General features: G+C 34.9%; 1 long non-coding RNA gene across 1 annotated transcript in view; it reads right to left on the bottom strand.

Moving 5' to 3' along the window:
* Positions 1 to 27,637, bottom strand: part of LOC108298408 — an 86,880-nt gene that overhangs the window by 43,525 nt on the left and 15,718 nt on the right. The window contains exons 2-3 of the long non-coding RNA XR_001822569.2: positions 19,038 to 19,165; positions 11,875 to 11,999 (exon numbers count right to left, since the gene is read on the bottom strand). This is a non-coding gene — a long non-coding RNA (uncharacterized LOC108298408). The remainder of the gene's footprint in view (positions 1 to 11,874; positions 12,000 to 19,037; positions 19,166 to 27,637) is intronic.

Below are 27,637 nucleotides of genomic sequence, written 5' to 3'. Positions count from 1 at the left end.
TAGAGACCAGGTTTCCCCACATTGCCCAGGCTGGTTTTGAACTCCAGGGTTCAAGTGATCAGTCCACTTGGACCTCCCATAGTTCTGGGATTACAGGTATGATATTTATCATAGACTAAAGATATTAAAATGACTGCTATTAAACATATAAAGGTGTTAATGTTACTTCCCAGAATCATTTACATGTAAACAAGTCTCATTCACCTTGTCCAGCTGTTGTTTTTTTCTACCATTACTTTTTTGTTTAATTGCATTATCTGGTAATGTCATTATATGAATGTTCTCCTGCCAAAGGCACTAACAAAGCTGAATGTGAACACAGTTTACCCCTGGTGTCTGTAATCAACAGGGTTTGTGTTCTTCATTAAATGGTGACCATAGTATTATTGGGAATTACACTGCCTCTTCTTTCCAGGAACTGTCTTCTTTCACCTCAAGAGGCAAAGGCTCTGTTTCATTTTGTTTTGCTCTCAATAGCTTCTTTCGCAGGGAATAAAAACACACTAAAATCTTGTGTATTTTTTGGCATATTTTTCTTCAATTTGCCAGAAAATTATTCTCTGAAGAGTAGCTTCGTTGCTTTGAAGTTGCAACTCTTTTGACGTTAATTCTTTTCATTGCTCACTTTTTGGCAGTGACCCCCACTAAAACAAGAAAAAAGATGAAGGCAAACAACTTGGATTGGACTCCTGCCAAGTTCACAAACCGATTTCGCAAGTGAGAGAACTCATTGCCGGAAGCAATGGAGACCTATTGACCTTAGCGTTTATTTATTTTTTATTTTTTGAGACAGGGCCTTGCTCTGTCACCCAGGTGGAGTGCAGTGATGCAATTAGTAGCTCATCTCAGCCTCCAGAGCTCAACTGATCCTCCCACCTCAGTCTCCCATGTAGCTGGGACCACAGGTGCCATCACTACACTCTGCTTATTATCTTTTTAATTTCTTTTGCAGAGATAGACCCTCACTTTATTACCGAGGCTGGCTGAGTTTTTTCAATTTTTATTTTCTATCAGCTGGGGTCAGTGATGAGGTCTGATTTGAATCTTTCTGAATTTCAGTAGATTTATCATCTGCATGTGTCTTCACAGTGCGTTTTTAGAGTTTGCTTTGAAATTGTTCCTGAGACATGTTTTCTTCCTTCTGATCATAGAAGTGAAACAGCTAGATTGCAAGTCATTAAATGTATCCAAAAACTTTGATTCTTTAAAATTCCGCTTGTATATCATTTAATATTGAAGGGTGCTTCAACATGGATGGTAAAATTGATAATTGTGGTGATCACTTATGAGTGAGGGCATGCGGTGTTTGGTATTCTGTTCTTGTGTCAGTTTGCTGAGAATGATGGTTTCCAGCTTCATCCATGTCCCTGCAAAGGACATGAACACATCCTTTTTTATGGTTGCATATTCCATGGTGTATATGTGCCAAATTTTCTTTATCCAGTCTATCATTGATGGGCATTTAGGTTGGTTCCAAGTTTTTACTATTGTAAACAGTGCCAAAATGAACATACGTGTGCATGTCTTTATAATAGAATGATTTATAGTCCTTTGGGCATATACTCAGTAATGGGATTGCTGGGTCAAATGGTATTTCTACTTCTAGATCCTTGAGGAGTCACCACACTGTCTTCCACAATGGTTGAACTAATTTACACTCCCACCAACAGTGTAAAAGTGTTCCTACTTCTCCACATCCTCTCCGGTATCTGTTGTTTCCAGATTTTTTCAATGATTGGCATTCTAACTGGCGTGAAATGGCATCTCAATGTGGTTTTGATTTGCATTTCTCTAATGACCAGTGAAAATGAGCATTTTTTCATATGTTTGTTGGCTGCATAAATGTCTTCTTTTAAAAAGTGTCTGTTCATATCCTTCACCCACTTTTTAATGGGGTTTTTTTTTCTTGTAAATTTGTTTAAGTTCTTTGTAGATTCTGGATACTAGTCTTCTGTCAGATGGGTAGATTGCAAACATTTTTTTCCCATTCTCTTGGTTGCTGGTTCACTCTGATGATAGTTTCTTTTGCTGTGCAGAAGCTTTTAAGTTTAATTAGATCCAATTTGTCTATTTTGTCTTCTGTTGCCATTCCTTTTGGTGTTCTAGTCATGAAGTCCTTGTCTATGCCTATGTTCTGAATGGTATTGCCTAGGTTTTATTTTAGGGTTTTTATGATGTTAAGTCTTATGTTTAATTCTCTAATCCATCTGGAGTTAATTTTTGTATAAGGTGTAAGGAAGAGGTCCAGTTTCAGCTTTCGGCACATGGCTAGCCAGTTTTCCTAATACCATTTATTAAACAGGGAATCCTTTCCCTATTGCTTATATTTGTCAGGTTCGTCAAAGGTGCATCAATTATATTTTTATGTAAAATGCATATACTGCGTATTATACACAATATACAATATAATGTAACATATTATTATTACACGGCATCATTGTCTGCTGAAATACAGAGAATTAATGCAGAAAGATAGAGGAAGCTAACATTTGTATCTGGCAATGTAGTCTGATATGGTTTGGCAGTGTCCCCACCCAAATCTCACCTTGAATTGTGATAATCCCCATGTATCAAGGGTGGGGCCAGGTGGAGATAATTGAATCATGGGGATGGTTTTCCCTGTACTGCTCTTGTAGCGAATAAAAATCATGAGATTTAATGGTTTTATAAATGGGAGTTTCCCTATACAAGTTCTTCCTTGCCTGCTGCCATGTAAGATATAATTTTTCTTCTCATTCACCTTCCTCCATGATTGTGAGGCCTCTCCAACCTTGTGGAACCATGAGTCCACTTAACCTCTTTCCTTCATAAACTAGCCAGTCTCAGGTATGACTTTATCAGTAGCATGGGGACAGACTAATATACAGGCTATTAGTTATGAGTGGACTTTGAAGCCAATCTCTCTCTCTCTCTCTCATTCTCTCTGTCTCCCCCCTCCCCACCCTTCTGAGACGGGATCTGGCTCTGTCACCCAGACTTGAGTGCAGTGGCATGATCATGGCTCACTGCAGTCTTGACCTCCCAGCTCAAGCAATTCTCCCACCTCAGCCTCCCAAGTAGCTAGGCTAGCTTTTTGTGCTTTTTGTAGAGACAGGGTTTTGCTATGTTGCCAGGCTGGTCTTGAACTCCTGAGCTCAAGGAATCTGGCTGCCTTGGCAGTGCTGGGATTGCAAATAAGAGCCAATGAGCCTGACTGAAGTCAGTTTCTTAGTGTTTGATTTCCAGCTCTGCAGTTTCTTAGTTATGGGATCTTTGGAAAATCTCGTTATTCTGTTAAGCCTTAGCTACCTCATCTGTAAAAGAATAATAGAATGGATAAGGTCTTAGGGCTGAAGTAAGAGAATGCATAGTAACACTGAATAAACACTAGCTATTATTATTACTACTATGGGAAAGATAATTTGTTCTCTGTTCCCATGACATGTTTCTAATCACAGACTTGGGCATATATAAAAATTAAAGAATAAAAAAAAAATTGCCATGACTGAGGTTGTTGGCAGTTGCATCTCAAATAATTTATAGTTTTAGAAAAGGAATAGACATCCGTAAATAATGTGAAGGAGAAGTCCAAATTTAGATGTCATGGTGGAAGACAGAGGTTGGAGGACAAGTCAATAACGTAATTTCTTGACCCTATTGTTATCTTGTGTGTGGGAAGAGGTATTGCTCAGGAGACAGTCTTAAGAGTGATATGGTTTCCAAGTCACTATAAATGCCCTAGACTATGTCCTCAATCCACATGTTATAGATAAAAAGGAACTCAGTGCAATATTGATAGAATGGAGAAAATAAGAAATTTACTTTTTATCTGGGCTGTGATACATTATTTCTCACTTCATAGCCTGGATTAAGTTTTCTAATATTGACAACATTTTTCTATGTCTCATGTTCAGCCATTTATTCATTGATTCACCAAATATTTTAAGTGCCTATTATGCACCAGGCCCTATTCTAGAAGTTGGTCTACATGGAGAATATCTTCTAGTGAGAAACTGTATGATTGCTAGGCATGACTATATTCTAATACAGATTTTGGAGACCAGTTAATCATTTAATTTCAATTTTACATAAAAATTTATTCAATCTCGATTGTCTTCCAGATGCTACATTCAGGGCACACAAATGAACTCAACAAGATTGTCTCAAGCCTTGTGGAGATAATTTAGTGAGAAAGCCACGTTAGACAGTCAATTACAAGCGTGATGAATGCGCCACAGTGGCAAGTGTGGGATGCTGTGGGAATACACAGCTGGAGGAGTTCCCTGATCTTTGAGGTCAGAAATATGCTCACTGATGAATGGAACTTACCCTGAGAAGTATCTTTAAGAATGAAGCCAATGCTTGAAAACTGGTTAGTTCCATACCTGACTCACATTTAATACTTTCTGATCTTGTTCTCCTTGCCTGTAATGTTTGTGAAAACTTATTTTCTATAGTAAGAGATATCAGGTTCCTTTCTATGGTAAGCACAACATAATATTCACTCTCCTGTTTTTTTCTTTTTTTTTTTTTTTTCTTACAGTATCTGGCTCCATATAAATTTTTTTTTTTTATTGTTCAATAATGGTGATGATAGTAAAGATGGAATAACTCATGCTCGAAAGTATTGCTCAAGGATCTCAGTTAATAAGTGAGGAAGGCTGTATTTAATTAGAGTTATTTGTCCAAGTAATTTTGAATATATTAAGTTATCTTTCCTACTAGGGCTTATTATATAGATTTCTAAAACCTATGGTAGAATATGTACATGTTAATATACATATAAGCACATGAGCTATGGCAATTCTTTTTTTTTTTTTTTTTTTGAGACACAGTCCTGCTCTATCTCCCAGGCTGGTATGCAGTTGTGTGATCTTGGCTCACTGCAACCTCCGCCTCACAGGCTGTAGTGATTCTCATGCCTCAGCCTCCCAGGTAGCCGAGATTCCAGGCTCCTGCCACCATATGTACAAGAACCTTGAATCAGGTGATTTCATCAACTACATCAATAAATAATATTTAATTACTACTATTGTCCTTTATGCCTGTTAGAATTTGTTATCTTTGAATAACTAAAATACTTGCAAATCAAGCAAGGGCGGTTCTTAGTCCAGAAATGCCTTGAAATTGCATCATTCCTCTTCTTGTTACTGCAGAAATTTTTAGTTATAAATATTAAAAATATTTAAAATATTAAAAGAAATAATCTATTTTGCCCTAGATGGCATTGTTTTATGTACCTTATAGCAAGAGTTAATATTTCTCTAAAGAAATGAGAGATCACACTTTGTAATAAAAACCAATTTTTAAAAAATTCTTGATGTTTTATAGTATTAAAGGGTGTATTCAAAACCAAGTATTATAAGAAATTCAAAATAGAGTTTGCATATAGGTAGGCTAAGATACAAATTTAAGAATAATAACATATTTACCACATCTATTACTATCTCTAGTCATTGTTGTAGGATTTTCCATCTATTAACATGTATCATACCCACTGGGACCTTATAAATGCTGACCCATTTTACCTGTGAGGAACTTGAGTTCTGATTGGTTATGAAACTTACTTCAGGTAATACAACTAGTATAGAGGCACCGAGATTTTAACCTACTAATCTTGCTCCAGAGCCCATGCTCTTAATCTGTCTGCAAAAGAGTAACCTTAAAGCTTTCATTTCTCTAATAGGTCGGAGCCACTGCTATGGTGAGGTTCAAGGAATTTATTCGTAAGTAGGCAACAAGAACAGGGGCTATCCTGTACAAATAGGAAATGACAGCTCCTTTAAACATGATCTACTAAAGCCTCAGGAGTATTTTTAGATGGGACCCAGTGGGTTCACACTGATGGGTTAGATTTTTTAAATTACAATGCATTTTGTTTAGAAGAGGGATTAAAGTATTTGCCAAAATGATTTGTGTTGACAAAATGGCTTAGTACTTTTGGCAGATTTATTTTGGAGAATGGAATAAATTAAGGTGTCTAGCAAAAGATGTGCTACAGCCACTGAAACAATTTCAAGTATTTCAGAAACTCTATTTTTATTCACTTTGCAAAATGTGCTTAGTTGAACTGCCAGTCCCTGTTACATTTCCATTTCTAAGCAATTAATTAAAATCCCAAATCAGTTTTTTCTTGATCATGCCAGCAGGAGTCAGTTACCATGGAAATAGGAAGATCAGTAGTATTTGGAAAAGAGAGAAAAAAATGGTTTGCATTGGTCTTTTATTGTGGAAACATAAGTGATGGTCTAGAGTAGCCTGTTGGCGCAGCCATAGGAAGCTCTGCCCCCAGAAGCAGGAGTGGCAGCAACAATTGGAAATTACTGACAGTCCTGAGGATTACATTTTGCCCCCCAGGGATATCATTTGGCCATTTGAAAAAGTCATTAACTCAGCTTTTTCATGTCTTCTATCTATAGGTTAAACCTCCAAATGTAATTGATTACAGAGTATTCTGTTGTGGCTAAGCAGGATTTCGAATCAATAATTGGTTATATTTTGCAAAGAGCCATCAAAAACCATTTATGATTTTTTTCTTATGTCAAGCCAATATGCTTTAGTTATAAAGCTCATTTCCAGACAATAGTGCAAATGAAGAATGACTGTGATTGAAGCCATACTTACTTCCACTTTAGAAAATGAGAGCTTTTAGAGTATCATCATCTTGTTAATTCAGTAATGTTATCCTACAGACAGTACTTTAAGAAGGGAAGTATAACAAATACTAATATGCCTATATTAAAACAAATTATGGTTGTACTGAAAAAAATCTAAACCTTGTTAAAGATACGATTATAATGATATAGATAATAGTAATAAAAACTTCTAACATTTGTTAAGGGTTATATGCCAGGCATTTTCCTAATGTTTTGAAAGTAAAAGCCAGAGTTTCTCAACACCATAAGGAATACTCTAATTTGCATAGATGCTGGGATTGTTTTACACTGTTGAAACTTTTCCGTGAGAATAGATTCTGTGCTTTCATGTGATGCTCATTAAGCTGTCTGTGAAATCAGAAGATGAGTAACAGCATTGCACCACGCTTAAGGTTATGCAGGTCCTGCACAAAAACTTCTCTTTGTTAATTAGCTAATAGTTTTCTGAAAATCAGTAGAAAGAGGAAGCAAATCAGGATTTCATGTATCACTTGAGCATGAAACTCCAATGGGGAAATTAGTCTAAAACCATCCAAGAGAAGCTCTGGTCCGTATATAATGATAATAATTAGGAAAATGGGAATTTTTTCAGTGAAGTTTCTCCTTATTGCTATACTCAGTTGATATAATATTACCGTTTGCATCTATGAAACATTATTAGGTTTTCCTCATGTGAAAGTCCTCAAGGCATATTCACATGTCTTAGCCTATAAATATTTTATAGTGATAGTTATTTAAGATGAGTGGCAGTATTTTTTGAGTCAACCTTTGGAAGAAAATAACAAAGCTACAAATTCTTCCAGTATACTGTAAGATGAATAAAAAGTTCCTAGCCACTGAGTCACCTTTGGCAGCACAGATCATATGGGCGTTTAGAATCCAGGTGCCATATCATACACTATGTGCCACAAAGGTTATTAGCTTTATAAATTGACTGTCTTCCCAGCTAGCTCTAGCTAGGCGACTAGAATGAGTTTCAAAATGCATATACACAGTAGAAAGGGTGACATGGTGTGCTAATATCTGTTGCTATTCAATGCCATTCCTGTCAATCTAAGTTCTCCGTATATAATTGTCTGGAAGCTTGAATCAATATTCTGTAGCTTTCCTTGCCTGTAGGATTCTGGTTTAGATTTCCTATTATGCTATTTTAAATCCAACATAATTATCAAGTGCATACTAAATGATTAATACTGCACTATTCAGTATGGGGAAATCCAAAAAGAATGAGACCCAGCTGTTGATGTCAAGGGATATAAAACCTTATAATACTCCCTACAGCACATAATATCATGATCTGAATGCCTTACAAACTTAGAAATTCTTGTTACACTGATCTCACAATGAAGGTCCCGTAAACTCTGGATAAACAGAATATATAGATTGACATCTATTTAATTCATTTGGCAGTATCCACTGAGTTCATGTTATGTTCCAGACAATACTAGGTACTGGAAAATAAAAAATATATGTAGGATACATGCTGTATTAGTCTGTTTTCATGCTGCTGATAAAGACATACCTGAGACTGGGCAATATATAAAGAAAAAGAAGATTAATGGGCTCACAATTCCACAGGGCTGGGGAGGCCTCACAATCATGGTGAAAGGTGAAAGTCATGTCTTACATAGTGGGAAGCAAGAGAGAATGAGAGCCAAATGAAAGGGGAAACCTCTTATAAAACCATCAGATCTCATGAGATTTATTCACTACCATGAGAACAATATGGGAGAAACCACCCCCATTATTCAATGATCTCCCATGGGGTCCTTCCCACAACATATGGGATTTATGGGAGCTATAATTCAAGATGAGATTTGGGTGGGGACACAGCTGAATCATATCAAATGGTACATTCTACATATACCATAGTTATTATATAATATTTAATAACCACAGTTATTAAGCATATGATTTCTGATGCCTGGCTAATTGGCTTTAAATTCTTACTCTCCTGCTTATTTTGGAAACTAATTTCCTAAGACAGATTCTCAATGAACAATGCTTCTTAGTACACATTCTCTGTCCTGTTAGAATCGCAGGCTGGCTCTGGGCAATATAAGACGACAAAAGTGACTTCCCAGGCTAGGTCATAAAAGTCTTACAGCTTCCTCCTGGGACTTCCTGGGACGTTTTCTCTGTAGAGAAAATCCAGCTATCTATAACATGGTCAATCACTCTGACACTGCCTTGATGGGTGGAAGCCTGGACTTAGCCAAATGGAAAGCCACACAGAGGAAGATAAATGTGTCTGCCAAGCCCCCAGTTGTGCTAACCAACCCAATGGAAACCCCTGACATGTGAGGGAAGTGGGCAGCATCTTTGTCTATCCCAATCAGGCCTTCAGCTGACTCCAGTTCTGGAATAATAGGACTTCAGGCACAGGGAAGAGCCTCACAGCCAGGTCAGGTCAATCCACACAACAGCATGGGAGAATTATAAACTATTGTTTTAGACAATCATGTTTTGGGGGTAATTTATTGGATAGGAGTAGATCCTTAGAACACTTATACACTGTGTGAGTATAACTAAGTTAATTTCCATTTACCTTAACTACTTTATTGAGGAGATGGGGACAGTCTATATCTCCTAGGCTTGATGTGCCTGGACTTTAATAAGGCCTTAGCTTTCACTACCCTGTAGACCTGCACTGTTCATTATTGCAGCTACTGGCCATCTGTGCTAGTGACATATGAAAGGTTGCCACTCCCAGCTGAGGGTGCTATAAGTATCAACCACACAATGATAGATAATAGAAGGGTGGTTCCCAGAGGCTAGGAAGGGTAGTAGGAGGCGGGGAGAAGGTGGGGATGGTTAGCGGGTACAAAATATCGTTAGAAAGAATAAATAATGCTTAGTATTTGATAGTACCATAGAGTGACTATACTAAGAATAATTTAATGGCATGCTTTAAAATAACCTAAAGGAGTATAACTGGGTGGTTTGTAACACCAAGGATAAACATGTAAAAGGATGGTTATCTCATTTTCCGTGATGTGATTATTATGCATTGCATGCCTTTATCAAAATATCACATGTACTCTATTGATATATACAATTACTATGTACCCACAGAAATTAAAAATAAAATATTTTTTAAAACCATAAGAACAAACAAAATAAATATACAATGAATTTGAAATAGTGTGGGAAAAAAAGGAGTGTAAAATATTGCATTAACATTTTTAAATTGTGTGTACATATTGAAATTATAATATTTTAAATATAGGAAGTTAAATATAACATTTTATTAAAATTATTTATTTTCTTCCTTTAAATGTTCTTACTAGGAAGCTTTAAAACTACAAATGTAGCTTGCATGTGTGGTATAATTTTATTTCCATTGGATGGCATTGCTTCAGGATATCAATACCATAAGAGCAAGACTTTGTGCCTCTAAAACGTAGTGTCTCTAAAAGCATCTGCCATATAGAAGACACAGAATACACACACACACACACACACACACAAACACACACACACATATATATATATAATGGGTACATTGTAGGTATATTTATTTATGTGGTATATGAGATATTTTGATACAGACATACAATGTGCAACAATCAAATCAGGGTAAATGGGATCTCCATCCCCTCAAGCATTTATCCTTTGTGTTACAAACCATCCAACTGCACTCTTTTAGTTAGTTAAAAACGTACAATCAAACTATCATTGACTATGACTACCCTGTTTTGCTATCAAATCCTGGATCTTGTTTATTCTTCTAAATATTTTTTTGTATCCATTAACCATACTCACTCCCCCAACCTCCACTACCCTTCCCAGCCCCTAGTAACTGTCATTCTACTCTCTTTCTCCATGAGTTCAATTCTTTTAACGTTTAGCTCCCACAAATATGTGAGAATATGAAAAGTTTGTCTTTCTGTGCCTGGCTTATTTCATTTAACATGATGATCTCCAGTTTCATCCATGTTGTTGCAAATGACAGGATTTCATTCTTTTTTATGGCTGAATAGTACTCCATTGCATCTATGTACCACATTTTCTTAATCTATTCCTCTGCTATGGACACTGAGGTTGCTTCCCAATCTTGGCTACTGTGAATAGTGTTGCAACAAACTTGGGAGTATAGATATCTCTTTGATACACTGATTTCCCTTCTTTTGGGTACGTACCTAGTAGTGGCAAAATAAATATTTGTTGAATAAATGAACGACGCCCACATCCAAATTAGGTTTTTCTCATCTTAGTAATGTTTCCTTAACCTTCTTTAAATAGTTTTGTGTGATGAGCCCATACATATTGAGTCTACCCTTAGATAATCCATGATTATTTGATAATTCTCAGGATATAAATTTATTTGCAAATGCTAAATTTATATATATATATATATATATATATATATATATATATATATATGTATTTGAGATGGAGTCTTGCTCTGTTGCCCAGAGCAATGGCACAATCTGGGCTCACTGCAACCTCTGCCTCCTAGGTTCAAGCAATTCTGCTGCCTCAGCCTCCTGAGTAGCTGGGAATACAGGCATCCACCACCATGCCCAGCTAATTTTTTGTATTTTAGTAGAGACGGGGTTTCACCATGTTGGTCAGGTTGGTCAAACTCTTGACCTCAGGTAATCCCCCTGCCTCCCAAAGTGCTGGGATTACAGGAATGAGCCAATGTGCCCTGCCAATTTTTAAAAAGATTTTAGGGTCATCCAATCACTCTTTCAGTGAAGTATAGCAAGGTAAGTTTCATGCTCACACAGTGTGTATGCATGTAAAACTTGCATGAATTTCTTAAAAGTCTTGGTTGGATTTGCTTACATTTAGGAAAATTGCTGAATAAAGACATATTTGCATTGTTTGCAAGGCCTTTAATGTAGCACAAATAGGGTTAGCCAGGGCAAAACTTCTGTGAAGTAAAAATCAACTGGTTATTTATGTGTACTACATGTTTTCCCCATGAAATGCTGTAGTGCAATTGCCAGCCTCCATCCTGAGGCACTGTGCCATTTACGTTGAAAAATAGAAATGAGTGCATTGTGACCCATTTTTACTTCTCCTGTGTCCTTTGTAGGTGATATAGAATTTTTTATTGCAATCAACAGCATCAATTGAGTTTAAACAGAGTAGCTTTTTAAAAAGGGGATACAGTAGGTACAGGAACAGTTAGCAAGATTACAGGACTAGATTAAACCACCAGGATCTGGAAAGGTAGAACTAAAGGTGGCTCTGAAGAGGGACTGGCATCATACCTTCAAGTACCCACCTTGACCCTGTCTCTCCAGCTTTGTCTCAGCTGATGTTTCTGTTTTCACCGAATCCTCTCGGACCAACTTTCTCATGAGGCCTAAATGGGGCCCAGCATTTTTGGGGTCTGCAGCTTCAGATTCCCTATTGGAGAGAAAAAGGTCACTCTTCTATGTGCTATTTAAAAAATCCTGGAAAATAAGCTGGCTTGAATTGCGTATCTATCGCTGGATCACCCTGGTGGACCAGGGTACCATTCCCACAATAAGCACTTTATTAAAAGGAACAGGGTTGAAGTAGTTCCTGAAAAAATAGAGTGAAACTTGGAGAAGGGAAAGGAAGAGGGGCAGATCAGACAAAACATGACAAGTCCACTGTAGTACACAGTAATGATCTAACCACTGGATTTCATATTTTAAAGTATGGTGGATGACATTATTGCCTAGACATAAATTCTTCCCAATGGTAACAGTTTAACAGCTGAAAAGTGGCTATACTCCTTTTACAGATAAGCAAATTAAAAAAAAAATTGAAATGCTTGCATTTTAATATTGTATTTAATTTTGGATATTTACCAATGAGGAAGAGAAGCAAGGATGTTTTCTGTTCCTGACATTGGGTTTAGCAGGGCAGGAATAATGTTATCTATTAATGAGCAGAGATGTTAGCTGAAGAGGTCTGGCTATGTTCCAATTTGGTTAATTAAATCCTACCTGCTTAAATTCTGTCTTTATTTTCAAATGAATATTCACTGTTATTTCTCATTTGAAAAATTGTCTCATGTTATGAGTTTTGGACCAGTAGCTTATTTGTGAGGCAAATAATTTTAGTTTACTTTGAGTTCAAAACATCCTAGTTGCTGTTTAATATTATACTCTTTTTTCAACTATTATATTCTTTTTGTCTTGACTTTCACATGCTTTTCTTATGACTATAGTAATAGAATGATATATTGTTTAACAATGATAACACAACCTTTTAAAATCATTTATCTGTTTCTCGTAGTGATAGCAAATTATATAACAACAGGACTGATGGAAGACAAGCTTGATTTGACCCATTAGATATGGCTTTTCTACACAATAACATTTGGATTAATGTATAAAATCTAAAATGAGCATGTTGCTAATTGGGAAAGGATCAAATCAAAATTAAATTATCTCTAATCAGGGATTATTTTGTGAGACCCTACCCCATTTCATGGAATCCTTTGTACAATATGCCAAATTGATACAGTGCAGTTGAAATAAAAGATATGTTCCAACTTATTTTTCTAAATTTTTATTGAAAAGTAAGACTCAGGGGTGTGTGTATGTGTGTGTATATGTGTGTGTGTGTGTGTGTGTGTGTGTGTGCGCGCGTGCATTTACTAAACAAAGGCCATGTGATCTAATGAGTAATTATAGTATTATGTTTTGGGAAGAAATTGTGAAGTATTAATTGATTTATCTGTTTTTTTTGTTAAAATTTTGTTATTTTTTTTCAAAGGAGATGTGAATGCTTTATCTCTTTTTATAATTATACTTAAGTTATGGGATACATGTACAGACATACAGGTTTGTTACATAGGTATATGTATAGGTGCATGGTGGTTTGCTGTATCCATCACCCCATCATCTACATCAGATATTTCTCCTAACGCTTTTCCTCCTCTAGTCCCCCCACTCCCCCTGCTATCTCTCCCCTGGTCCCCCACCCCCCCAGTAGGCCCCAGTGTGTGATGTTCCCCTCCCTGTATCCATTTGTTCTCATTGTTCAACAACCAATTATGAGTGATAACATGCAGTGTTTGTTTTTCTGTTGTCAGTTTGCTGAGAATGATGGTTTTCAGCTATATCCATGCAATGTATATATTTTCCTAAAGGTCCTACCCTCCCAATATTAGAAAGAACAGTGGAGTTTAAGCAAGAAAATAAAGATCATGTTATCTCACCATTCAGGGATAACCACTTTTGCCTCCACTCTCATGTACATTTAATTTTTCTATATTTTTTCTTCCTTTCCTTTCTTCCTATTTTTTCTCATACACGCACACACATATGTATGCATTCTTTTCAAATATGAAGGAATCCAATGCGATAGGTTTTATAAACCTTTTTACATTTAACAGTCAACTTTGTGCCAGTAAACACTCATTAACCACAACATTCTTAACTAATTAATGTATTCATTTCTTTCTTAAGCACTGTCTATAATATTCCTGTTGTGTACTGGGCATTGTTCTAGACCTGGCAGATACCTAGATAGGCAGGAGGTAATTGCTCCCAGGGAGCTTGTATTCTAGTGATAAATTAAATGCAATAGGTACACACACAAATTGGAAAACATCAGACGTTGATTCGTGTAAGACAGATAAATAATTTACAGTGAGGGAATAGAGAATGATTGATTTGTGTGGTCCAAAAAAATCTCTGAATCCATAACATTTGAATTATAAGATTTGAATGACAAGAAGAAAGAATTATGTTGGCAGATTATATTTGTGATAGAATTCCAGACAGAGAGAACACTGAGGTGAAATGTCCCAAGGCCTTGAAATGTTGGCAAAACAGGTAAAAGGGTGTGGGGTGGAGAGAGTATTACATATAAAAGGATGAGAGATTTCTAGGTGCCAAAATTTGTAAGGTTATGAATACCAAGTAAGCAAACTTGGAGTTTATCCTCAGTGTTATAGGAAGTTACACAAGTGCCATGCCCTTTGCCTGTTTGTTTAAATTTTTATTTATTTATTTATTTATTTATTTAGAGACAGGATCTCACTCTGTCTTTTGCCCAGGCTGGAATGCAGTGGCACAATCATGGCTCTCTGCAGCCTTGAACTCCTGGGCTCAAGTGATCCTCCCACCTCAGCTTCTCGAGTAGCTAGGACTACATGTAAGCACCACGGCTAATTTAAAAAAAAAAAAATTGTAGAGACTGGAGCCTTGCTGTGTTACTCAAGCTGGTCTCAAACTCCTGGCCTCAAGTGATCCTCCTGCCTCAGCCTCCTGAAATGCTGGGATTACAGCCATGAGCCACAGTGCCCAGCAAGTGATAAGTTTTAATTAATATTTTTAACGAAAGATCATTCTGGCTGCTGGGTGCAGATTTTACTAGACAGAGGTTGGAGGAGAAGCACAGAAATCAGGTAGCAGGCTCTTGCAGTGGCCAAGGCAGAGACCACAGGCTTCTGGGCTGTGATTACTGTCAGGAAGACAGGCAGGCTCAGAGTAGGTTTTGGAGAATGATGAAGCAGGGTCTGCCAATGGCTGGGGATTGGGGTGATATCTGAGAAAATGAGAACAATTAATATCATCTCTAGATCAACACAGTCCAATAGAAAAAGGTGTAAGACACATTTGCAATTTGTTTTCTAGTAGCCAGTTTGAAAAAGTAAAAGGAATAAGAGAAATTAATTTTAATGATCTATTTAATTCTTCATACTCAAAATATAGTTCCAATGTATAGTTAATACAAATATTAATAAATAATGCTACATTAAAAAACTTTTTTTTTGGTGCTAATCCTTTGAAACCTGCTTTGTATTTTACACTTAGAACACATCTTAATTCAGGTTAACCACACACATTTCAAGGGCTCAAGAGCCACGTGTGCCTAGGTAGTTAACATATTAAACAACACCACTGTAGATATTTGGCCTCACAGTTGGAAGTACGGTGGTATCTGTTCCTGAAATAGAAGAAAAATGGAAGAAGTACAGAATTGCAGAGGCTGCAATCAAGAATTTTATTTTAATCCTAAGAGGTTTTGATGTATGTTAGACATCCAAATGGAGCTGAGAGTTAACAGTTGAACCTATTTAATAGCTTATTAATATTCAGTTAAACAGATGTAACATAATTTGTATTAACAGCCCTTTACCTCAGGAATATTTAAAATATTATGCTTTTATCAAATATAGTACAATGTAATCTCGTATAGTTGTAACTTTGTTTACTTTCTGAAATCTTCAAATCATTATTTCTAGAAGCAGAAATTATATGTCTTAGTATACTCCTACCTTAAAGGCTTTTGATATGTTGACCACTTTTTCTGCAAAAATATTAGATTCATTTGTTTTTTATTAGCAATATATGACAAAGCTATATCTTTCATACTCTCACTATTACTGATATGATGAGGTTTTAAACACACATATCTTAAAAAGCCCATCTCTGATGAAGAGTTTTTGACATTGCGCAAGTAAGACACAATGACCAGAAAAGAGTCATTCCAGTAAGAAGCTCTGATTCCAGTGAGGAAAGGAGGAAAGCTTTATTAGAAGGGTATTCAGTGGTAACTCAAATATGTGGCTTTTTGTTTCTTTAAGTTTTTTTTTTTTTTCTCCAAGCAAACATTAGCTATCAACAATAACAGTTTCATGGGGAAAAGCTCATGGAATTCTCTTGGTTTATGTAGACTGAATCATATCTATAAAAAGACATTTTGAATCATTAAATCTGTAAGATGTTTGCCCTCTAAAATATTTCTCAATTTAGAAAGCTGTGAATAAAGATAAACTAATCTATAAACTATTCTTTTCAAATATATGACCAACTTTTGCAAACATAGAGGTCTATTTGTATTATACCTGTGTTTACCCCTGGCATTTCATTTGCGGTTGTGTTTTTCCCCAATTCAAATTTGACGCAAAATACATTCATTAAAATTGACATTAATAATCTCTCTTCATATTTAGCAAGCTGTGATCTCCAAGGGTTGAGGTTGTGAGAGCTATTGTGTTCATTTATTCATTATATAAATACATATTATCCTGAAAGTGAGTACAGATAAATCAGTTATGAACAGAAGACATACACTATCTCTAAAATATGGAAGCTTAGATGCTGGTAGGGAGACAGATATTTACAAAATAATTACATAAGTAAATATGAAATATCAAATTTGTTATGTGGCATAAAAGATAAATCCATGGTAATATAAAAGCCTAAAATAGAATAATTTGATCTATTCAAGAACATCAGGAAAGACATCCCAAAGAAGACAATTGACCCAAAGTTTACTGATGAGTGGGAAGGAATTTACTAGACAGCAAGGAGAACAGAAAGATACAGAAAGGTTAATGTGACTTTGATGGAAAGAGTGAGGACAATTCGTGAGAGCTGAGTCCACTGAAGAGGAAGAGAAATCAGACTAGTTGTCTGGGCTATAGAGGATGCAGTGGGATTTCTCTTGCATTTATTCTAAAAGCAAGAGAAAGCTTTGAATTTTTCCATCAGGGATGTTCCATGATCAGATATGATACTGAGAAAATCATTTTGAATGCAATGTAGAGAACACATTGGAAGGATTAAGAAAGAATATCAGTAGGTCATTTAGGAGAAAAGTCACAGTAGTTCAAGGTAGACTCTGGTTGTCAACAACAGGTTGATGTATTTAAAGACATGGTACTTGGTGAGATCTCCTAGATAGTAGTATACAGGAAGAAGAGAAGAGGATCAGAATCTAGATAGTCATAAGCAAACTAGAATTGCCAAATGTTACATAAAACCCATACCGTAAAGGCTGTGTATTTATTTTACAAAGGTATTAATTTGATGGGCCTTTAAAATAAAGACTTGATAAAGAATTAAATATTGCTTTCTAAAAATCCAGTTTATATGTAATACGAGTTAACGAGTATATCTAGATCAAAGAGAAGTTCAATTTTACTTTTGTATTTCTCCTTTCTCCCTCATACAAGAGTACTATATTCAGGATTTCAAGTGGAAGAAACAGACAAGTTCATGTACATTTGATTTCAGGCATTGTGTAAACAAGCAAATGATATTACATAGAGTCAGAATTTTAAGGGACTTTATCTTTTGCTTAAAAAAAATTGGTACTTCAGGATTTTCCTCAAATATGAGATTGTATCATTGGCAAACATAGATAGTTTAACTTCCCTTTTCAAATTTAGATGTCCTTTATTTCTCTCTCTTGCTTGATTGCTCTGTCTAGAACTCTCAGTACTACGCTAAATAGGAGTGGTGAAAGTGAGCATCCTTGTCTTGTTCCAGTTCCTAGGGGGAGTGCTTTCAACTTTTCTCCATTTGGTATGATGCTGGTGGTGGGTTTGTCAAAAATAGATCTTATTATTTTGAGGTATGTTTCTTCTATGCCTAGTTTCTTAAAGGTTTTTAATCATGAAGGGTTACTGGATGCTTTTTCTGTATCTATTGAAATAATTATATGTTTTTGTTTTAAATTATTTATGTGATGAATCACATTTATTGATTTGCTTATGTTGAACCATCCTTGCATCCCTGGAATGAAACCCATTTGATCATCTTTTTGATGTGCTGTTGGATTGGATTTGCTACTATTTTGTGGAGGATTTTTTCATTTATGTTTATAAGGGATATCACGTAGGTCTGTAGTTTTGTTTGTATGTGTGTGTCCTTTGTGGGCTTTGGTATCAGGGTGATCCTGGCTTTGTAGAAAGAATTTGCAAGTTTCTGGAATGTAAAACATAAACAGTGATATGAAGAAACATTTTTTATTAAAGGCTTTATCTGCACATGTAAAAATATTAATGTCTTTAAAAACATTCCAAAGTTTTTATAGACATAAAATAAAGCAAGGGAAGTGTTGTGTCATTTTGAAGATAAGTCTGATATTCTGCACTCTGGGGATATGTTCTACTAATCCAAAAACTTAAATTGACTTTGACCTAAATAGTGCCAACCAGTTTAATTAAATATAGGGCTGGAGGAAACATTATATGATTATTGTAGTCTAAGTGCTATTTTGATTTTCTCACTATTAACATAAACCCAAAAATTGAATTTAGAATTATAACTGAATAAGAGCAACTTCACCATCACCTCCAATCCATGGAAGTCTAAAAAACCAAACAAACAAGCAAAACAAAAATTTTAAAAAATGATAATAGATAACATAATTGACCAGAAAAATTAAGTTGTCTCAATTACTCTATTGTGTTACCTTCAGCTTTTTCGAATGTAGCACATAAATTGGGGTTGATTTATGCTTAATACAACCACATGATCATTCACACACTCTCCCTCTCTTGAGTTCATAGATTTAAGCATATAGCTTCATGGTTTTTATCTCTGAAAAGTCCACCAATCTGATATATCCAATTTAATATTTCAAAACTGTAGCAAACACATGAAACCCTGACAACTCTCATGGTGATACAGAAAATTTAAAACAAAGTATTTGTTATCAGAAACATACCTACAAGAGCACTGAAGTTTTTCTTTCTAGATTCCATCTTGAGGCAAAATGCATCATGTAGCCATGGGCACACCACATTTAAAATAGAGCAACTGCTGATATGGTGTTGAGCAGTGATATATGCTGGGCTGTTTGGGAAGCAAAGGAAAGATCTCATGTTTACTGGTAAAATATAGCAACCGAAAATAGATTGTTTTTTTCCATTCTATGGGTAATAATAATGAAAATGAAAAGTTGGGTAATGCTCTTAGCTAACTATTCTGTATTACAAAGAGACAATCCATTCCTAATTTAAATAAGATCAGTGTTTGGCATCTGTCAAAGACATGAGCAAACTTACAAGTTCTAAGATTTCCATGTCTCTCCCAAAATTCCCCAATAGGGCCAGTGCTAGATTATATTTGGAATTTTGAAAAACCTATATATATATATATATATATATATATATGCTCTATTACTTATGTTAATATGAGTACATGAGCATATTTTTCAACTGGAAGGCTACCTCGGCATGATGAAGTTGAAGCATGAATAGGAAACTTCTACAAGAAGCCAAGAGAGGGGAAAATGGGAAGGTAAACACAGTCTGTTCCTACTAAACTTTTTTTCTGAAATCACTATAAATAGGCATCCAGGTTAGGAGAACAGTGATATGTACAGTGAGGGCCAGAGAAAGGTATGCAAGATTCAATTACATTTAAAATTTATTACCTAAAGTCTTGACTCCTCTAGCCAAGCAAGTAAACAAACAAGTACACAAAATGACCTTTTCTCTTTATGAGAAGACCTAAATGTCATCACTAAAACAGGTGAAGAGACTCATTTAACTGAACCAGTTCGGGAAATTAGAAGTGGTCATTCAGCGAATAGAAATGGAGGACATTTGTTATGAAAGACATGGTCATCTTTATGTCTTTCCTAATCCAATTTATATTAATAAAACATCATGCTTATAGCATAAGCATCCTAAGTGAAAAGTTATGCATAAATTGGGATTTGTTTTGTGGTACTGTTTGTTGTATGTTTTTAATTTTATATTGTGTTTTGTTCATGTTGGTTGTTTTGTCAACTAATGCTACTCAAGTGTGAGAACATAACAGCATGAGGAAGATTTACAATGTTTACCCTACTGAAGTCTCCAAGATGTCCTAAAATAAAAAGCATGCCAATCGTAATAAAACTACAGCTTATTACAGTTATTTGACTATATTTATGGAATTTTTAAAAAATTTATTATACTTTAAGTTATAGGGTGCATGTGCAGATCATGCAGGTTTGCTATGTAACCTTTTTCAAATAAAATCCTATTGATGCATACAAAGTCCTATCTAGAAAGAAAAATTATATCAAAGAAGATGTGTTCAGAAACATTGACCTAATGCACCATAGACTATAGAATAAATGAAATAAGACTACTCAAACTAACTAGAAAATAAAATGATAAACAACATTTGGATCATTCTAAAAAGTGCATTTTTTTAATTAATGAAATCAAAGGTGAGTCCTCTTACATGGGCAGTACATTTATATTTTACATTAATAATCCCTATGATTAAACTAGAGATCAGAAATTTAAGCATTAACTACCACTCATACATTTTTCTTATTTATAAAATACATTTTTTTCCCGATTGGTTCAAACAAAAAGGAATTACTTTAAATAATTGTTCTTGATGAATGCTACTGAAATTGTAAAAGTAGTCTTGTTATTTTGAGCTATCACATATTATCCATGAACTCTGAAGTTCTGTAGTTTTGTCTTATTGATTATTTGCTGTTCTAACAAAGGATATTGCTTCTGTACTTCCTTCATGAACTCAAAAGAGCATTTGGCGACATTATAAAATATATTCAGCTATTGGGTTTTTATAATAGTTAATCTTCAAGGAAAGCATGAGAACTAAAATGTCAATCAGCAAGACATTTTAAAAGAGTTGTTCATTTTTTTTTAAACTTCATCATGATACAAAAATAATCCTCTGAGAATCCTTTTTCTGCCACAATAAAAGAAACAACAATTATGATAAACTTATTTTTTTAACCTAAGTCAAAACTGACTATAGAGAATTGCAACATACAGAAGATAAACATTCACTACACAGTTGACAAAAACTAGCCATAAATTCACTGGAATCATAAACTTGGACAAGGTCAAGGTTATCATTTTGTAGGTCGGATAGTTTTAGCACTAATGTGTCCCGATGATAGTTTTTATTTTTAAAAATTTTTATGTATTTATTTTTAAAAATTAATTAATTAAAATAGTTTTTGGGGAATAGGTGGTTTTGGTTACATGAATAAGTTCTTTAGTGTAATTACTGAGGTTTTAGTGCACCTATCACCTGAGCAGTGTACACTGCACCCATGTGTAGTCTTTTATCCCTCGCCCCCTCCGTCACCCAGGCTGGAGGGCAGTGGTAAGATCTTAGCACACGGCAAACTCGACTTGAGCCTTTCAGGCTCAAGTGATCCTCCCACTGCAGCCTTTCAAGTAGCTGGGACTACAGGCATGTACCACCATGTCTGGATAATTTTTATTTATGTTTTATAGAGCTGAGGTCTTACTATGCTGCCCAGGCTGATCTTGAACTCCTGGACTCAAACAATCCTCCTGCCTTGGCCTCCCAAAAAGCTGAAATTATAGGCATGAGCTACTGCACCTAGCCTGATGACTGTTTAACTTCACTTTTCATACTTTCTTCTCCATGTCCAGCTTGGTTCTTGCCAGTTTTTGCAGTTATAAATTTTCACATCAGTATCTTCATCTTTGATCACTGTAATATCATTCACAGCACCACACAAACTAGACCAATTCTCTCTGTAGTCTAGGGTAGTTTCTATTTCTTCTTTCAGGTTTTTTTATTCAAGTTATGTCACCTGCAGGCTACCATATTGTTCTGCCAGTCTTGTAACAGGATGTTCAGAATTTCCATCTAGCTCAGTGAACTTTCTCTGTCTGTCATGAAAGAGTTGGCGTTTCCTTTGATATGCAGGATTAGAAATAATTTCTCTGCCCTTTATCCCAACAAAAACATTTGATCCTTTATTAAATGCAATAATAATATTTAACTAATTTAACAACTATTTGTTTTGATCCCTTAATAACTCAGTCTGCATCAATATTTGGCTGGAGTTTAAGTTGCCAGGAGGTAAAGGCTATTTTGGTTTAATTGCTTTTATAAAAGCTTCACATAATGCCATATCCTGTTAGGTGTTTCATAAAGATGTTTTATGATTGCATGCACTTAACATCACATACAGGTTAGGTGCTTTAAAACAGTAGCTAAATAGTTTTGTGTACGCAAATACTGAGGAGTTGGAAAAACACCATATTCATTCTCAGAGTCTATCAATTAAGATTTATTGATTGTATAATATTTATCCACTCATAGGTTAAGATGCTATCTTAATAGTCATAAAGTCTGGTTATAACATGGAAAATGTTTGTAACATAATAAAAGTAGCCACTCTTCACTGAGTACATACTATGCAACAGGAACTTGATATAAATCACCTCAAAGTTTCTTGACCATACCTCGAGGGATGTATTTTGTCCTCCTCAGTGTACAGATGAGGAAACAGAAGTTTACATAGCTTAGAGAGCTTTGCTACTGTTACTTAACTACTAGATGGTATTGAAGATTGTAACCAGGGCCTTTGACTTTTGAGTTCAAGAGTTTTTACTTCACTAACCAATATTAACACTACTGAAACAATTGGGATACAAAGTTTGCATGTGAAATGGTGCATGGTTTAGAAAACAAGGTACAACTAATAAAATGAAGACTCAACATGGCAGTGAGTGGAATTATCAGGGATTTGCTTTTTCAAAATTTTCTTAATTGTTTTTGCAAGAAATAACAATGGAAAAAAGAAAGGAAAAGTAAAAAAAGAGCTAAGACAAGTTCAACATTGAAGCACTCATTTCTTTTATATCAAAGGACTTGGATTAATTAGATAAACTTTGTATAATTTAATTTTTCTTAGGGAAAGCATATAAAGACCTGCTCAAGACTAAGTAGGCATGGTTGTTAAAGGAAGCGAACGTCTCGATGACAACCTAAAAAAGGAACTGATAAGAAGTAAGATGAGCCTCAAAAGACTGGTATTATTATGTTTTTAATAATGAAGGCATTAGCACTGCAATTGTTAGAATTTTATCTGTTCTATCGTGAAATAAGGATCTAGATAGTATGCAGTAATTAAAGATTGACTTTGATTTAGATAATCCATTTTAATTGCATTTTTAATTGTAGTGAAAATTTCATGAAGTACCATCTAAAAATGCTGATGTAGAAAGATTAGCTAATCAAGATCAAGCCGTTATATTTGAATTATTAGAAATGGACCATGAGTGGTTAAGTGTAAAATACATCTCTCAAGTAACACACAAGTCCCTGTAATCTCATCTCACCTTCTGGGAACAATGCATAACAAATTAAAGCTGGTTCATGAAATGTCATACAATCTGGCAGCAAGATTCTAATTGATGAAGAAACGGCTATTTTAATGATTCTTTAACAACCATAGAAAATTTCAATTACTGGGAACCATGACAAAAACCTGCTTAAGGGGACAAAATAATTTCTAACAGTTTTCTTCAACCAACTCAGAGGCCCCAGTGGACTATTTCTGATCTATACTCACTTTTTTTGTTTAGTTTGGCTGATCGGATGGACAGCTGATTTATACTGTGAATGTTTAAAAAATTATATACAAAATTAGAAAACGTAACTTGCAGTTTCCAGATATGCCCGGCCTACGATCACATTTCCCATGAACTCAGTGATCGATGTTAGTCTTGAGATGAATTTTTGACGTGTGAATTCAGGTTATATTGGTGGCCCTGCCCTCCTTTTTTTGTCCTCTGCATGCCAGTTCTCATTGCAGCATGTATCACATTGTATTTTTGGAATAGAAATTTATGTTTGGTCTCCCCCAGCAGGACATGGGGTACTGTATATGTTCAATGCATAGTTTGATGTTGAATAGATTATTATGACTTTCATTTTGATTAAATTATGGATGTTGTAATATGTGTTAATCTTCTGAGTACAATATCTCTATGTACTTCCTACAAACATATGGACACAATTTCATTATATCTATCTATCTATCTATCTATCTATGTATCTATCATCTTCATTCTGGATATTCCAGACATTTCAGGTGTATCTGAAACCTACCTATGAGTCCGGCTTTATCTCTAATCTATATAAGACAAAGGAATTAATCCTATTTTAGGCCTTATATTTACAATTTAATTCCTCCAGAATCATGACAGTAATAAAGTCAAGGTTTTGGTAAAAGAAGAATTGCTATCAAGTATGTTTTGAAAGTTGCTATAAAGAAAGAATAAAGAACTTGCAAAGGTGAATTCAATAGAAAAATAAAAAAGAATTATAATGTAGAAAAAATCTGACAAATGTTATTAGTTTGTCCTACATTCTGCACTATCTGTAATTCTGGTGAAGTTAAAATCATATTATGAATCTATTTCTCATATCATGTCTTCTTCCAAAGTAGATTACTGAAAATAGAAAAAGCATAATGAACCTGAAAATTTTGCTTTTCAGGAAAACAAGCCTGTAATAATTAACACATTTCAGAATTTATTTTTCCAGCATCTAAATTTGTTTCTCATCATATATCCACTAGCATAAATGAAGATTAAGACATAAATATTTCCAGATTATTTTTACTCAAGTATTTGTTTCAGTCCTAGGCAAGAATTCTCAATTTTAGTTTCCATAAGAAGACTCAAAGGGAGATGATTAAAAGTACTTAACTCTTTGACTTACTCCTAGGAGGTCTTTGATGAGGCCCACCAATTTGAAAAATTATGATATAATATTGCACAATGATTATATAACAGCATTTAAGAAGTAACTGCCATTTGGGGTCACAGAACAATACTGATCTCAATTATGTCACCACTAACAAATGGAATACAACTAAATCACCTTCAAAATATATGAGTTGAGATCATTTTCCTACTAAAATTGCCAGGTGAGGAACAGCACTTCTCCATCTGCTGCTGAATGTGTTGAAACACTGAACAGTCACAGAGGGTCTACCAGATGTCCCTTTGAGAGAGTGCTGTGTGGAAAGGGAGCTGTTCCTGTGCACTTAAATTAGCCCTTTAAGAAGTTGTGTGCTGGAGGCCATTAGAAAATAATCTGTGCTGTTCTCATAAATATGAAGACCTTTGGAAATACCTCTATGAGATCAGATGCAGTTTGTGTTTGAGAAGTATCACCGTTAACAAATAGTACTAAAAATGACAACTCCATTAAAGAGTGGGCAAAGGACATGAATAGACACCTCTCAAAAGAAAACATTCATGTGGCCAACAAACATATGACAAATAGCTCAACATCACTGATCATTAGAGAAATTCAAGTCAAAACCATAATGAGATACTTCTTAAAGGGCTAAATACAATTTTGTATTTTTGCCCTTCCATGTAAATTTTAGAATCACATTATTAAAGTGAATGGGAGAAAAATCTGTTGAGACATTTACAAAATTGCCTTCCGTTATTCTACGAAGAGGGAAGAATTGCCCCACTATACCTTGATGCTTGTTCTAAAGGTATATTAAGAGAGTGTGCTTTCAAGAAAGGAATTAAAAAAATAGGTCATTGAAACAATATTGAACACACAGAAAGAGAAAGAAAGAGAGAGATCAGTGGGGTGGGATGGAGGGAAATATTAGAAATATGGCAAAAATAACATTATAGATTAATAGAGAAAAAATAATATATGCTGTTATGAAAAATAATTTTCTATAAGGGGAAAAATGTATTCTCTACTTCATACTGTAAAATATATTTATGCTTTCTGAGTAGGCTGTATTTTTTAAATGTATTACAAAAATAGTAACTGTAAAGGCAATATTGTTAAGTTTCACTCAATACAGTTTAAAATTCTGTTCATCAAAAGGCATCACATAGAAAAAGGCAAAACTGGAGAAAAGATTTTTATCATGTAATATTAGCGAGTAAATAGAAAATATAGGAAGTAACAGAACTTAATAGGAAATAAATAAATGAGCTAGTAGAAAAATCACAAACACATAAGTAGATATTTCTAGGAAAAAAGTGCAAGTGACCTGATGCATAGCTGCATAGTCTCTTATTAATATGCAAAATATAAATAAGATGACAGTGAGATACCATTTTGCCTCAGCTAGACTGACCCGAACCAGCGTATAACAAGTGTTGGTAAAGATATGGATTAATGAGAACATTTGTAAGATGTTTTTAATAGCAGAAAACAGCAAACAAACTAAAGATATCATCATGGGGTTGGAAATAAATAGTGATACATTCAAAAATGGAATTCTGTAGAGATATGAATATTGAAGTACAGCTGCAGGCATCAACATGTATGACACTGGAGCCAAAGTGTTGAGTGAAGAAGCAAACTACAAATAACACTAAAAAGTCATATCGTCTCTCCTACTAAGGCTACCATAACAGAGCGTTGTAAAATAATCTCAGCTAATGGCTTTAGAACCAAAAGCCAAATCTATAGAACATGGGTCAAGTATTTCACCATTTCATCTACTCCCATTCATCAGCCCTTGGAATAAGAATTAGAGTAAAATTCCCAGGTAATTATGTTTTTGAGGAGTTGGAACCACTCCTGTGTCACTTCAAAGAACACAAGTGATATATGCGATCTGCATCATGTTAGAAATGTTGCTTTTTCTGTTCCATATTTTTTCTGTTATGTATAGATACAAAGTTATTAACTTCTAAAACTGTATATGAACTTTAAAAACCTCACCATTGCTAATTAAACATCTATGGCTGCTTCAGTTCCTGGTGAGGGCTCTCTGCCTAGCTGGCAGACAGCCACCTTCTTGCTATCTCCTCACATGGCAGAAAAACAGAGAGAGAGAGATTGAGGGAGAGAGATCTTTTCTTCTGATAAAGCCAGAGTCCCATCAAATTAAGGCCCCAATTTTATCTTATTTAATTCTATTTATGTCCTAAAGACCCTATGTCCAGATATAGTCATATTTTGGGTTAGGACTGAAACATGAAATTTAGGGGACACTGTTCAGTCCATAGCATCATCTTCATGAAGTATAAATGCAACAAAAGCAAACTTATATATTATGTAGACACTCACACATATTCAGTGAAACTATAAAGAAAGCAGTGTAACAAGGAAAATAAAATGCCAAATTCCCCCATAACGCAGGGAATGGCACCAGGAAGAGGAACACATCTTGACTCAATGGTATTCATAAACTTCTTAATGGGGCCATTGGTGATTATTTGGCTACTATAATCTATAGTTTATCATTTATTGTAAAAATCAGGAAAAATCTTTATAGACTATCCCCACTTGGGTAAATAAATTACATACACTTAAAATGCATTTTTAATTCTGTGCATAGAGAATTTTTATTGTGATACATATTTGATTGATAAACTTAATTTTCTCCTGATGGCAGAATTACAGGTAATTTTTGTTCTTTCTAGTGACTTTTAAAAAATATTTTCCCTAAAATATATTTTTTATGTTAAATAGGTAAACCAAGTAAAGGTAAAATAAGTTCACATCTAAAGGCCAAGCCTCAGGCAT

This window comes from Cebus imitator, unplaced genomic scaffold, assembly GCF_001604975.1.
Source record: "Cebus imitator isolate Cc_AM_T3 unplaced genomic scaffold, Cebus_imitator-1.0 Scaffold20, whole genome shotgun sequence".
Taxonomy (NCBI): Eukaryota; Metazoa; Chordata; class Mammalia; order Primates; family Cebidae; genus Cebus; species Cebus imitator.
The sequence above is the reverse complement of the archived record's forward strand: the minus strand, read 5'-3'. Positions and strand labels throughout refer to the sequence as shown.